This window comes from Phocoena phocoena, chromosome 4 (assembly GCF_963924675.1).
Source record: "Phocoena phocoena chromosome 4, mPhoPho1.1, whole genome shotgun sequence".
Classification (NCBI taxonomy): domain Eukaryota; kingdom Metazoa; phylum Chordata; class Mammalia; order Artiodactyla; family Phocoenidae; genus Phocoena; species Phocoena phocoena.
In genome coordinates, this window is record NC_089222.1 from 108,657,702 (window position 1) to 108,669,842 (window position 12,141).

Genomic DNA, 12,141 nt, shown 5'->3' on the forward strand with positions numbered 1-12,141 from the left:
TTTTTAAAGGTTTATTTTATAGAATAGTAAAACTCCTATTTTTCTTGACTAGTAACTCATTTTTTTTTTTTTTACATTTTTTATTGTTAAAGTTTGGGGCACAAATATTTTTATTTTATTATATCTAACTCAGTAGCAATTTTAGACTCTGTAACACCTGAATATTGTATAATTGTGTATGTATATGTTTTGACCACAAATACATATATCGCTAAATTAACATTTCACACAATGATATTTGGTGAATCTGTACAAGTGCAGTGACAAAAAAAGGAGGAGGTGGAGGTTTGTCCTTCAACTCCACAGAAAACAATTTTACATATTCAGGGAAAAGAGTCATTCACTGTAGACACAACCTATTTCATCATATTGCCATACCCAGACCTAAAATCAGGTTACTTCATACACCAAAACGCAGGACACCTGAATAACCTACTTTTGATATGAAGAAAACAAACAAACAAAAAAGGATCTTTATATTTCATTCAGGAATCTTTATATTTCATTCAGGAATCTTTATTTTCCCACTTTGTCCTTAGTTCTAGAACTAGTGTTTAAATGATAAAATGCAAGGATTTGAGATCTGCCAGATCAGGGTTCAGTTCTTGATTCTGTTGTTTATTAAGTAAACTTGAAAACTATAAAAATGTTTGTGAACCTGCTTTTGTTAACTGTAAAATGAGTATAATAAAGTCTCATAAAATTATTATTCAGATTAAATACATAATCCATGAAAATCTCTTGGTACATCATAGGCACTCTATAAATGGTAACCCATTATTGTTATTTATGACATCTCATGTTAATAATTTCCTTTAAATTTCTTCTTTCTCTCTCTAGGAGTTAGAATTGTTTTATGAATTTTTTATTACTGTTGGAAATTTTATTCTGAGTTTCACTCAACTAAAGTTTCCAAGCCCATTAGCAAAGCAGTTTATTTGCTTTCCTTTTCCACTGAGTCTTATGTTGTACACCACTATTTGAACAATCCATAGAGAAGCTGCAGGGATACACAAAATACAAAAGAAATTCTTTATTTTGGAATGTATATTCAAGGCTAGCTACAGTGCTTTGTAGGTAATAAATGTGCAATAAATACATATTGAGTAAATGAATGAAAACTTAAATATTTTATTTCCTCTTTTATTTAACTTTCACTTCTGTCTTCATTTAGAAAGAGAAGTCTCATAGATTTGACTTGGAATGGAATTTGAGTTAGCAAGCATTGGACTCTCAGTATTTTCAACAAGTTCACACTGGGTCAGGCAATATTGTGTAATAGAGAGCCTGAGTTTGAGTTCTAGTCATATTATTTACCAGTTGGTTTGAACTCAACTTTTTTTGCCTCAATGAAATTGAAAAATAATGGTCACACTTACCTCAGAAGATTATTATGAGGATTAAATGAGATAGTGTAAGTATGCAAACCTTGCCAGAAGACCAAAAATTATTAACTCGTATTATTGTTGAAATAGTAATAATAGGAGATAAAACTTTCAAATGAAGGACTCACGGAGATTATTCAAAATTGGGCAGAATAGAAAGTTTATAAATAATTTATATTGTCCAGAAATGAAGGATACTTCAATATGTTGTGACATTTTTATATATGAGATATAATTGGGGCATTAAAAAGAATGAGGCAGGGGCTTCCCTGGTGGCGCAGTGGTTGAGAGTCCACCTGCTGATGCAGGGGACACAGGTTCGTGCACTGGTCTGGGAAGATCCCACATGCCGCAGAGCGGCTGGGCCCGTGAGTCATGGCCACTGAGCCTGCGTGTCCGGAGCCTGTGCTCCACAACGGGAGAGGCCACAACAGCGAGAGGCCCATGTACGGCCAAAAAAAAGAAAAAGAATGAGGCAAATCTTTATGTACAGATATGGAAGGATCCTGAAGTCATATTAAGTGCAAAAAGTCAAGATATAGAGTAGTATATATAAAAGTTATCTTTTTTGAAATGTATTATGTCTGTCTGTAAATACATTGTTTCTTATATATGCATAGGACAGCTTGAAGGCTATGTAAGCAATTGATAATAATGTTTACTTTCATTTCTTCATTTGTTTCCCCTAACATTTTACTATGAAAAAACTACTGTACAATTGAAAGAAGTTTACAGTGAACTCCTGTATGTCCACCATAATGTTTACTTTCAAAGAGAACAGGTAGTAAGGAGAATTACTTTTCACTGAAGCTTTTGGTTTTTGTACGTTTTTGTCTCAGCTGCATATAAGCCACTCCAAACTTAACAGCTTTATACAGTTATCATTTATTCTATTTTCAGCTACCTGTGGGTTGGCTGAATTTCAGTTGATCTAGCCTTGGCTGAATTGAGCTTGAGTCTAAGCTGCAGGTTGGGTCCAGGTATATTCCATATATCTCTTATCCTTCTTGGGTGAGTGGGCTATCTAAAACATTTTCTGCCCATGATGATGCCAAAAGCACAAGAATAAATATCTCACCATGCAGGCATATTTCAAGTCTTTGTTTCTGTCACACAGTTAATATTCCATTCATTAAAGACTTTGACATGACCAAGCCTAAAATCTAGGGAAGAGACATACAGTCCACTCACTGTGAAACCAAATAAAGTTACATGGCCAAAACCAGCATCAATGGAGGGGAGAAGGATACCCCTACTCTTATGCAGGTAGGGAAAGGAATGATCAGCAGTCTAAAAATAATCTCCTCTACCATGTCTGTGAATGTATTTTATATATATATATATATATATATATATATATATATACAATCTTGTTGCAGACACAACAACAGCAAAGGGTATGAAAGAGTGTGTCTTTAGTCTAACCACAGGAGGGAGAAGTACCTGATAGTAGAAGTGTCAGAATAAAGATTCCTCATTTAGTTTTTCTATAGAGATGAGAAAAGCACAATATTTGACAACATTTGACAAGCTTATCATATGTAGAGATTATCTAAGTAGCTAAGATGACTTGAGGAGGAAGTAAAAAAAGAGGGGATTTTAATTTTGAAGACCCACTGTTATCTTACTCTAATCTTATACAGGGAATTTATTCTTAATAATACACAGTGAAAGAATGATTTTTGTCATTATTTTTACCATATAATTTATTATGAAAATAGTTTCCAGCCTGTTTTTGTGGGGACAGGTCATTTATTTATTTCATGTTTCTGTGGTTGGACATTTTTCTAATGCTCAAATTTGCATTTGTTTGCTCCTGTTCTACTTGCAATTAAAAACAAAGCAGAACAATGGAGACACCCTGCAGTTTTCAGGCAATGTTGCATTATTTTTCTTCCACTGTGTTATATTTAGTTTTCATTAAGGATTAAGTAAATGATAGATTCATTTCAAAGTTATCCTGATTTTCAGTATTTTAAAGTTTATACATTAGAATTAAAAAGTCAGTCATTTGCATCAATATCATTATAGTGTTTTTAATCAGTCTTAGAAATTTGTTTTTCCTGAAGAAATTTGAACAAGTTTTTTTTCTGAAACCATATTAAGCGGTAGTGAGCTCTCTCCTTAGCAATGACTATCAGAAAGAACAGAGAATTACTGTGGTTTAAAGGTGTAGAACAATACACATGATGTTAATCTTGGTTCTACTTTGACCAAGTCACTTTGATTATTTTTACTACATCCTCATCTGCTAAATGAATATATTAAACTTGCCACCCCTATCTTAGTTTTGTATAAACATCTCATAGAAGAGTGTGGTACATCCAGAATGGAGTCCATATGGCCACCAGAAATTTCCACTGTACCACAGTAGATGACCCAGATTTAAGGTGTTAAATAGACAAGTACAAGAGGAAAGGGACACCATTTTACCCATTGTGTAGCACACATTTGTTGGCAAAATCTGGTGGCCATATGGACTTTAGTCAAACTGTCAAAAGCATAAGTGGAAGAGGGAAAGGAACCATTTTACCCATGATATAGACACAAATTATTCAAAACCTCTTTGATCACATAAGCTTGAAGAACTAAAGAAAGAATAGGATACTTTTAGGATTTTGAATACACTGGATCCAGTTTTGTCCCTCACTACTTCTGCCTATCCCAGCATCAGTAACTGAGAAAAAGGTAGTCGTTCGCAAGTGGACATTTAGAAGAGCAACATGCCAAAGAAAAATTGCATCAGAGTTAAACAGGCAAGGAAGACATTATTCAAGACTATTGCAATAGGAGTGAGAGACTGAACTCAACTCCAATGAAACAAAAGGCAGGTGAGTTTCAAGCATTGGGATGATCTAGTGAAAGAGGACTGGAGGACTTTAGTGGGGAGATTGGTCAGTATGATCTGTGTTTGTGGAAGTTAGGCACCTACCCTCCCACAGAGACAGGGAGATAGGAGTGCTTTCTTTCTTGATGATTACATTTCAAAAGGACGGATTCTAGGCCCCTGCAAAGATGTTCCTGGGTTTTAAAACTGGGAGAAGATTTAGGTCTCAAAGGGGCAGAGGTAGAATTTACAACTGAAAGTTTTCTCAAGTAAATACTCTAAGAAATGGGAAGTCAGAAGCCTGTAGTCAGGGAGAAACCTATCTAAAGTTTAGTCAAGATGAGGGCTATATTAAGGCCAACTTGGTCATATGATAGGGTTAATTTGATTAATACAGACAGAATAGAAGAAATCTAGGAAAAGGATAGGGGCTAAAGAGAGGAACAGGCTCATTTTTTTTTTTTTCATGCATAGTAAAATACAATAGGATGAAGGAGAAGTGTTTTTTGTCTTCAGGGGATTTTTTTGTTAGTAGGGACTATCACACACACACACACACACCCCAATAACTATACAATAAGGTAAAATGGAATAAAAATTGTTCCAACAAAATGCTATAGAAGCCAAAGCGATAACAGTTTTCAAGATTATTTCATGAAGGTGGGTTGATGTCATGTAAAATCTGAAAGTTAATTAGAATTTGGTGAAAAGACAGAGAAAAGAAGCCAAAAGAACTGCATTACCTTCCATTAAATATAAGAATACAATATTAAAAATACAATTGACGAGATCGGGCGCATTCAGGGTGGTATTGAGGACATGGGGAGGGGGAACGGTAAGCTGGGATGAAGTGAGAGAGTGGCATGGACATATATACACTACCAAATGTAAAATAGATAGTGGGAAGCAGCCACATAGCACAGGGAGATCATCTTAGTACTTTGTGACCACCTAGAGGAGTGGGATAGGGAGGGTGGGAGGGAGACGCAAGAGGGAGGAGATATGGGGATATATGTATATGTATAGCTGATTCACTTTGTTATAAAGCAGAAACTAACACACAATTGTAAAGCAATTACACTCCAATAAAGATGTTAAAAAAATACAATTGAAAAAACTGAATGTTTTTATTTGGACTTCATCTATTTATTTATTTTAAAAACTTCCATAGAGCACCAAATGTGTTATGCATCTGCTAGCCATTGTGGATTCAATGATAAATACTATATTATCCTCTTAGATTACTCATGTATTAATAGAATAACTGGCATATAAACCCACAATTACAAGAGGAAAATGTAGGTGTCATAATAATTGTAAGTAATGTGAAGTGGAGACGCGTGAAAGGAGAGATCAACTGTACCTTTATATCAGAAAAGGTTTCAAAGAGATTGATGCATTCATAGGACAGAGGACTAAAATGCTTTCGTAGCACTGTGCTGGTAAATCAACCTTGCTAGGAAAATACAGAAATAAGTAAATAATGGGATTGAAGGGAGCTTGGGAGAAGTAATATCAGAAGACAGTTTAAATTTTTGTTTTCTTCCATTTTATCTCCGAACAGCAGTCAAAGTGATTATTTTAAATAATCAGTGAGATCATGTCACTTCTCTGCTCTAACCATTCTGTGGCTTCCCACAGTGTTTTAAATAAAACAAAAATTTATTTTCTTGGCATACGAGTCCTCTTTCTATTTTTCCAACCTCCAACTTAAGTTCTTTTCTTCTTGTTACTAATTTTAAAATTCACTGGTCTGTTTTCAGTTTCTAGAATGTGCCAAAGTTATCCTTCTCTCTGCTTCTCATGCAACTGGATTCTTCTCACCCTTCAGTTTACAGGATTAATGTCATTTCTCCATAGGCAACTTCCCTGAACATCTTATCGAAGTATCACGACCACCCATTATTCTCAGTTACAACATCAAGTAACTTCTGTTTTAAACTTACTAAATTTGTGATTCTATTAACCATGATTTATTTTTGTACCTTCTGTTTCTTCTGAAAGTGAATAATGTTAAGTTTTAACAAAGATTTCTGGAATGAATAAATGCACAGCTTTTGTCTAGAGTCCACAGAGGAAAAAAACAAGCAGCATATTGCATTATAATATAGTAATACTTGTATTTACATTTATAAAAAATTCTACAAACAAGCAAATAAATTTACATTAAAATATAATTCTTAAAAACTGAGGACAATCTAAAACAAATGAACATATCATGTTGGTGACATAACCACACTGACAAAAAAATTCATTTCAACAAGATTAATAATATGGTATTTTGTCTATACATAATTAAATGTAATGATTACAAACAAAGGAAACCTAAGATACTTTAATTTTATTTAGTTTTATTGCTCTAGTTAGGATATCACTATGATTATTTAAAATATGCTTACATATGTTACAGAATAAAGTAATAAAAAGTTAGTAATTTTAGAATTTTCAATGTAAAAGAGGAGAGATATAAAGTACAAAAATTTCAAAAAGGTAAAAATTATAGAATAGTGATTTTGATGTTAAATATAAACTCATAGTATGCTTTGTTTAAAATAAATTTCCCCAGCTCTGTCCACTAAAAATGCCAAGAAGCTATATCAACCCAATGTCTCTAACCTTCCACATGCATATGTCATGGTGTCTAAATATTATTCTCACTAAAAGTTATCAGGAATTCTTAGAAAAATAGCTTGTTCAGGTTTAGGTCAGGAAATGTACAAAAAGAACATAGAAGAGTTACTATGCTAGAAATAAAGGAAGGTATCAAAGGCTAATGTGGTCATGTCAAAAAATAACAGTTGACAACCTTAAGGAGATCCCACTGTCCATGAAGGGATTATTTAAGAACATGAAAAATAACTGCAATTAACTTAAAATATTAAACATACATTTTATATTCATACTGTTAAAATTTGCTCTCAAACAAATAGAAAGTCAAAAGAAGGAAAACCTTCTTTATCATTATAAAAGATATCAAGAACACCAATTATTTACTCAGAAAATCAGTCATAAAAGAAAAAAAGTAAGCATTTTCTTTCCTTTTTCTAGGAAATGTAGATTACTAAATAAACCTGGTTAATAAGAAAAAGTTCTTTATATGTGAATTTCAGTTGATATATATGAAGGAAAGATAGAATTAGAAATTCACCATCTTGCAATCACTACTGTAAAGATTATGTCAAGCAAGAATTATTATTTGTTCTAGTTCTGTGAAAAGTGTCATTAATATTTTGACATGGATTGCATTGCATGTGTAGATTGTCTTGGGTATTACGGTCATTTTAACAATATTAATTCTTCCAATCCATGAACATGGTATATCTTTCCAACTGTTTGTGTCCTCTTCAATTCTTTTTATGAGTGTTTTACAGTTTTATAAGTACAGGCCTTTTACCTCCTTAGGTAGATTTATTCCTAGGTTTTGTTTTTGTTTTGATGCAATTGTAAATGTTATTTTTCCTTAATTCTCTTTCTGATAGTTCATTGTTAGTATACAGAAACACAACTGATTATTGTATATTAACTTTGTATCCTGCAATTTTACCAAATTCATTGATGAGATCTAATAGTTTTTTTGGTGGTGTCTTTAGGATTTTCTATGTATAGTATTATGCCATCTGCAAACAGAGAGAGTTCACATCTTTCTTTCCAATTTGGATTCCATTTATTTATTTATTTATTCTTGTCTGATTGCTATGGCTAAGATTTACAATAGTATGTTGAATAAAAGTGGCAAGAGTAGGCATTTTTGTCTTGTTTCTGATCTTAGAGGAAACCCTTTCAGCTTTCCATCCTTGAGTATGATGTTAGCTGTGAGCTTGTCATTTATGGAATTTATTATATTGAGGTGTGTTCTCTCTGGAAATAAAGAGCCCAAATAGCCAAAACAATCTTGAGAAAGAAGAACAAAATTGGAGGTATCATATGCCCTGATTTCAAACTACACTATACAGCTACAGTAATCAAAACAGTATGGTACTGGAACAAAAAAAAACAGACATGTGAATCAATGGAACAGAATAAAGAGGCCAGAAATGAACCCACACTTACATGGGCAATTACTCTATGACAAAGGAGGCAAGAATGTACAATAGGGGAAAGACAGTCTCTTCAATAAACAATGGTGGGAGACTGGAGAACTACATGTGAAAGAATAAGACTGGACTACTCTCTCACACCATGCACAAAAATAAATTCAAAATTGACTGAAGACTTAAATGTAAGACCTGAAACCAAAAAATCTCTAGTAGAAAACATAGGCAGTACGCTGTTTGACATCAGTCAGAGTATTTTCTTGGATATGTCTCCTCAGGCAAGGGGAAAAAAGAAAAAAATAAACAAGTAGGACTACATCAAACTAAAAAGATTTTGCACAGCTAAGGAAACCACTGGATGAGAGAATATTTTCACAAACAATATAATCAATAAGGGGATACTATACAAAATGTATAAAGAACTCATAGAACTCAACACCAAAAATACAGAGTTTGGTTAAAAAATGAGCAGAGTTTCTGAATAGATGTTTTTCCAAAGAAGGCATACAGATGGCCAACAGGCACATGAAAATGTGCTCAACATCACTAATTACCAGGGAAATGCTTATTAAAACCATAACATGTCAGAATGGTTATTATCAAAAAGACAACAAATAACAAGTGTTGATGAGGATGTGGAGAAAAGGGAACCCTCATGTACTGTTGGTAGGAATGTAATTTGGTGTAGCCACTGTGGAAAACAGTATGGAGAAAAATTAAAAATAGAACTCAAAAAATTAAAAATAGAACTACCATAAGATCCAGCAATTCCACTTCAGGATATTTATCTGAAAACACTAATTAGAAAATACGCATGAACCCCTGTGTTCACTGCAGCATTATTTACAATACCCAAGATATGGAAGCAACCTAAGTGTCTATCAATAGATAAATGAATGGAGAAGATACGGTATATATATACACAATGGAATACTACTCAGACATAAAAAAGAATGAAGTCTTGTTCTTTGCAACAACATAGATGGACATAGAGGGCACTATGTTAAGTGATATGTCACACAGAGAAAGAAAAATATTGTATACTTTTACTTATATGTGAACAAACAAAATAGGAATAGAGTTATAGATACAGAGAATGAACAGGTGGTTTCCAGAGGGGAGGGGTGTGGGGGAAGGAAAAAAATAGGTGAGGGAGATTAAGGATATAAACTTTCGGTTGCAAAAGAAAAGTCACAGGTATGAAATATATATTGTAGGGAATACAGTCAATAATTATGTAATATATTTGCATGGTAACATATCATAACTAAATACCATGGTAATCATTTTGAAATGTATAGAAATATCAGATGACCGTGTTGCATAACAGGAATTAACGGTGTTGTAGATCAGTTGTTATACTTCAGAAACAAACATACTCGGGAGCTTCAAGGTGGCGGAAGAGTAAGATGTGGAGATCACCTTCCCCCCCACAAATACATTATAAACACTTCTACATGTGGAACAACTCCTACAGAACACCTACTGAATGCTGGCAGAAGACCTTAGACCTCCCAAAAGGCAAGAAACTCCCCACGCACTTGGGTAGGGCAAAAGAAAAAAAACAGAAACAAAAGAATAGGGATGGGACCTGCACCAGTGGGAGGGAGCTGTGAAGGAGAAAAGGTTTCCACACACTAGGAAGCCCCCTCGTGGGTGGAGACTGCGGGTGGCGGAGGGGGGAAGCTTCAGAGCCACAGAGGAGAGGGCAGAGGGCAAAGCGGAGAGATGCCCGCATGGAGGATCAGTGCCGACCAGCACTCACAAGTCTGAGAGGCTTGTCGGCTCACCCGCTGGGGCGGGAGGGGGTTGGGAGGTGAGGCTCGGGCTTCAGAGGTCGGATCCCAGGGAGAGGAATGGGGTTGGCTGCATGAACACAGCCTGAAGGGGGATAGTGTGCCACAGATAGCCTGGAGGGAGGCCGGGAAAAAGTCTGGAGCTGCCGAAGAGACAAGAGACTTTTTCTTGCCTCTTTGTTTACTGGTGCACGAGGAAAGGAGATTAACAGCGCCACTTAAAGGAGCTCCAGAGATGGGTGCGAGCCACAGCTATCAGCGCGGACCCCAGAGACAGGCATGAGCCGCTAAGGCTGCAGCTGCAGCCACCAAGAAACGTGTGTGCAAGCACAGGTCACTATCCACACCTCCCCTCCCAGGAGCCTGTGCAGCCCGCCACTGCCAAGGTCCCGTGATCCAGGGACAATTTCCCCGGGAGCCTGCGGTGCACCTCAAGCTGTTGCAACGTCATGCCGGCCTCTGCTGCTACAGGCTCGCCCCGCACTTCTGTACCCCTCCTTCCCCCAGGCCTGAGTGAGCCAGAGCCACCGAATCAGCTGCTCCTTTAACCCCATCCTGTCTGAGTGAAGAACAGACGCCCTCAGGCGACCTACACACAGAGGCGGGTCCAAATCCAAAGCTGAATCCCAGGAACTGTGCAAACAAAGGAGAGAAAGGGAAATCTTTCCCAGCAGCCTCAGGAGCAGCAGATTAAGTCTCTACAATCAACTTGACGTGCCCTGCATCTGTGGAATACCTGAATAGACAACAAATCATCCCAGGTTGAGAAGGGGGACTTTGGGAACAAAAATATATATATATATATATATTCTTCCCTTTTTGTGAGTGTGTATGTGTATGCTTCTGTGTGTGATTTTGTCTGTATAGCTTTGCTTTTACCATTTGTCCTAGGGTTCTGTCTCTCTGGATTTTTGGGGTTTTTTTAGTATACTTGTTAGCACTTGTTATCATTGGTGGATTTGTGTTTTAGTTTGGTTGCTCTCTTCTTTCTTTCTTTTTTTTACTTAAATTTTTTTTAAAAATAATTATATTTTATTTTTTATTTTCATAACTTTATTTTATTTTACTTTATTTTATTTTACTTTACCTCTTCCTTCCTTCCTTCCTTCCTTCCTTTCTTCCTTTCTTTCTTCCTTTCTTCCTTTCTTCCTTTCTTCCTCTCTTTCTTTCTTTCTTTCTTTCTTTCTTTCTTTCTTTCCTCTCCCTTTTATTCTGAGCCATGTGGATGACAGGCTCTTGGTGCTCCAGCCAGGCATAAGGGCTGTGCCTCTGAGGTGGTAGAGCCAACTTCAGAACACTGGTCCACAAGAGACCTCCAAGCTCCACGTAATATCAAATGGTGAAAATCTCCAAGAGATCTCCATCTCAATGCCAAGACCCATCTTCACTCAATGACCAGTAAGCTACAGTGCTGGACACTCTATGCCCAAAACTAGCAAGATAGGAACACAACCCCATCCATTAGCACAGAGGCTGCCTAAAATCATAATAAGGCCACAGACACCCCAAAACACACCACCAGACATGGACCTGCCCACCAGAAAGACAAGATCCAGCCTCATCCACCAGAACACAGGCAGTAGTCCCCTCCACCAGGAAGCCTACACAACCCACTGAACCAAATTTAGCCACTGGGGAGAGACACCAAAAACAATGGGAACTACGAACCCACAGCCTGTGAAAAGGAGACCCCAAACACAGTAAGTTAAGCTAAATGAGAAGACAGAGAAACACACAGCAAATGAAGGAGCAATGCAAAAACCCACTGGACCTAACAAATGAAGAGGAAATAGGCAGTCTACCTGAAAAAGAATTCAGAATAATGTTAGTAAAGATGATCCAAAATCATGGAAAAATAATGGAGAAAATACAAGAAACGTTTAACAGGGATCTAGAATAACTAAAGAGCAAACAAACAGTGATGAACAACACAATAAATGAAATTAAAAATTCTCTAGAAGCAATCAGTAGCAGATTAATTGAGGCAGAAGAACGGATAAGTGACCTGGAAGATAAAGTCTAAACAACTACTGCAGAGTAGAATAAGGAAAAAAGAAGAAAAGAATAAGGACAGTCTCAGAGACCTCTGGGACAACATT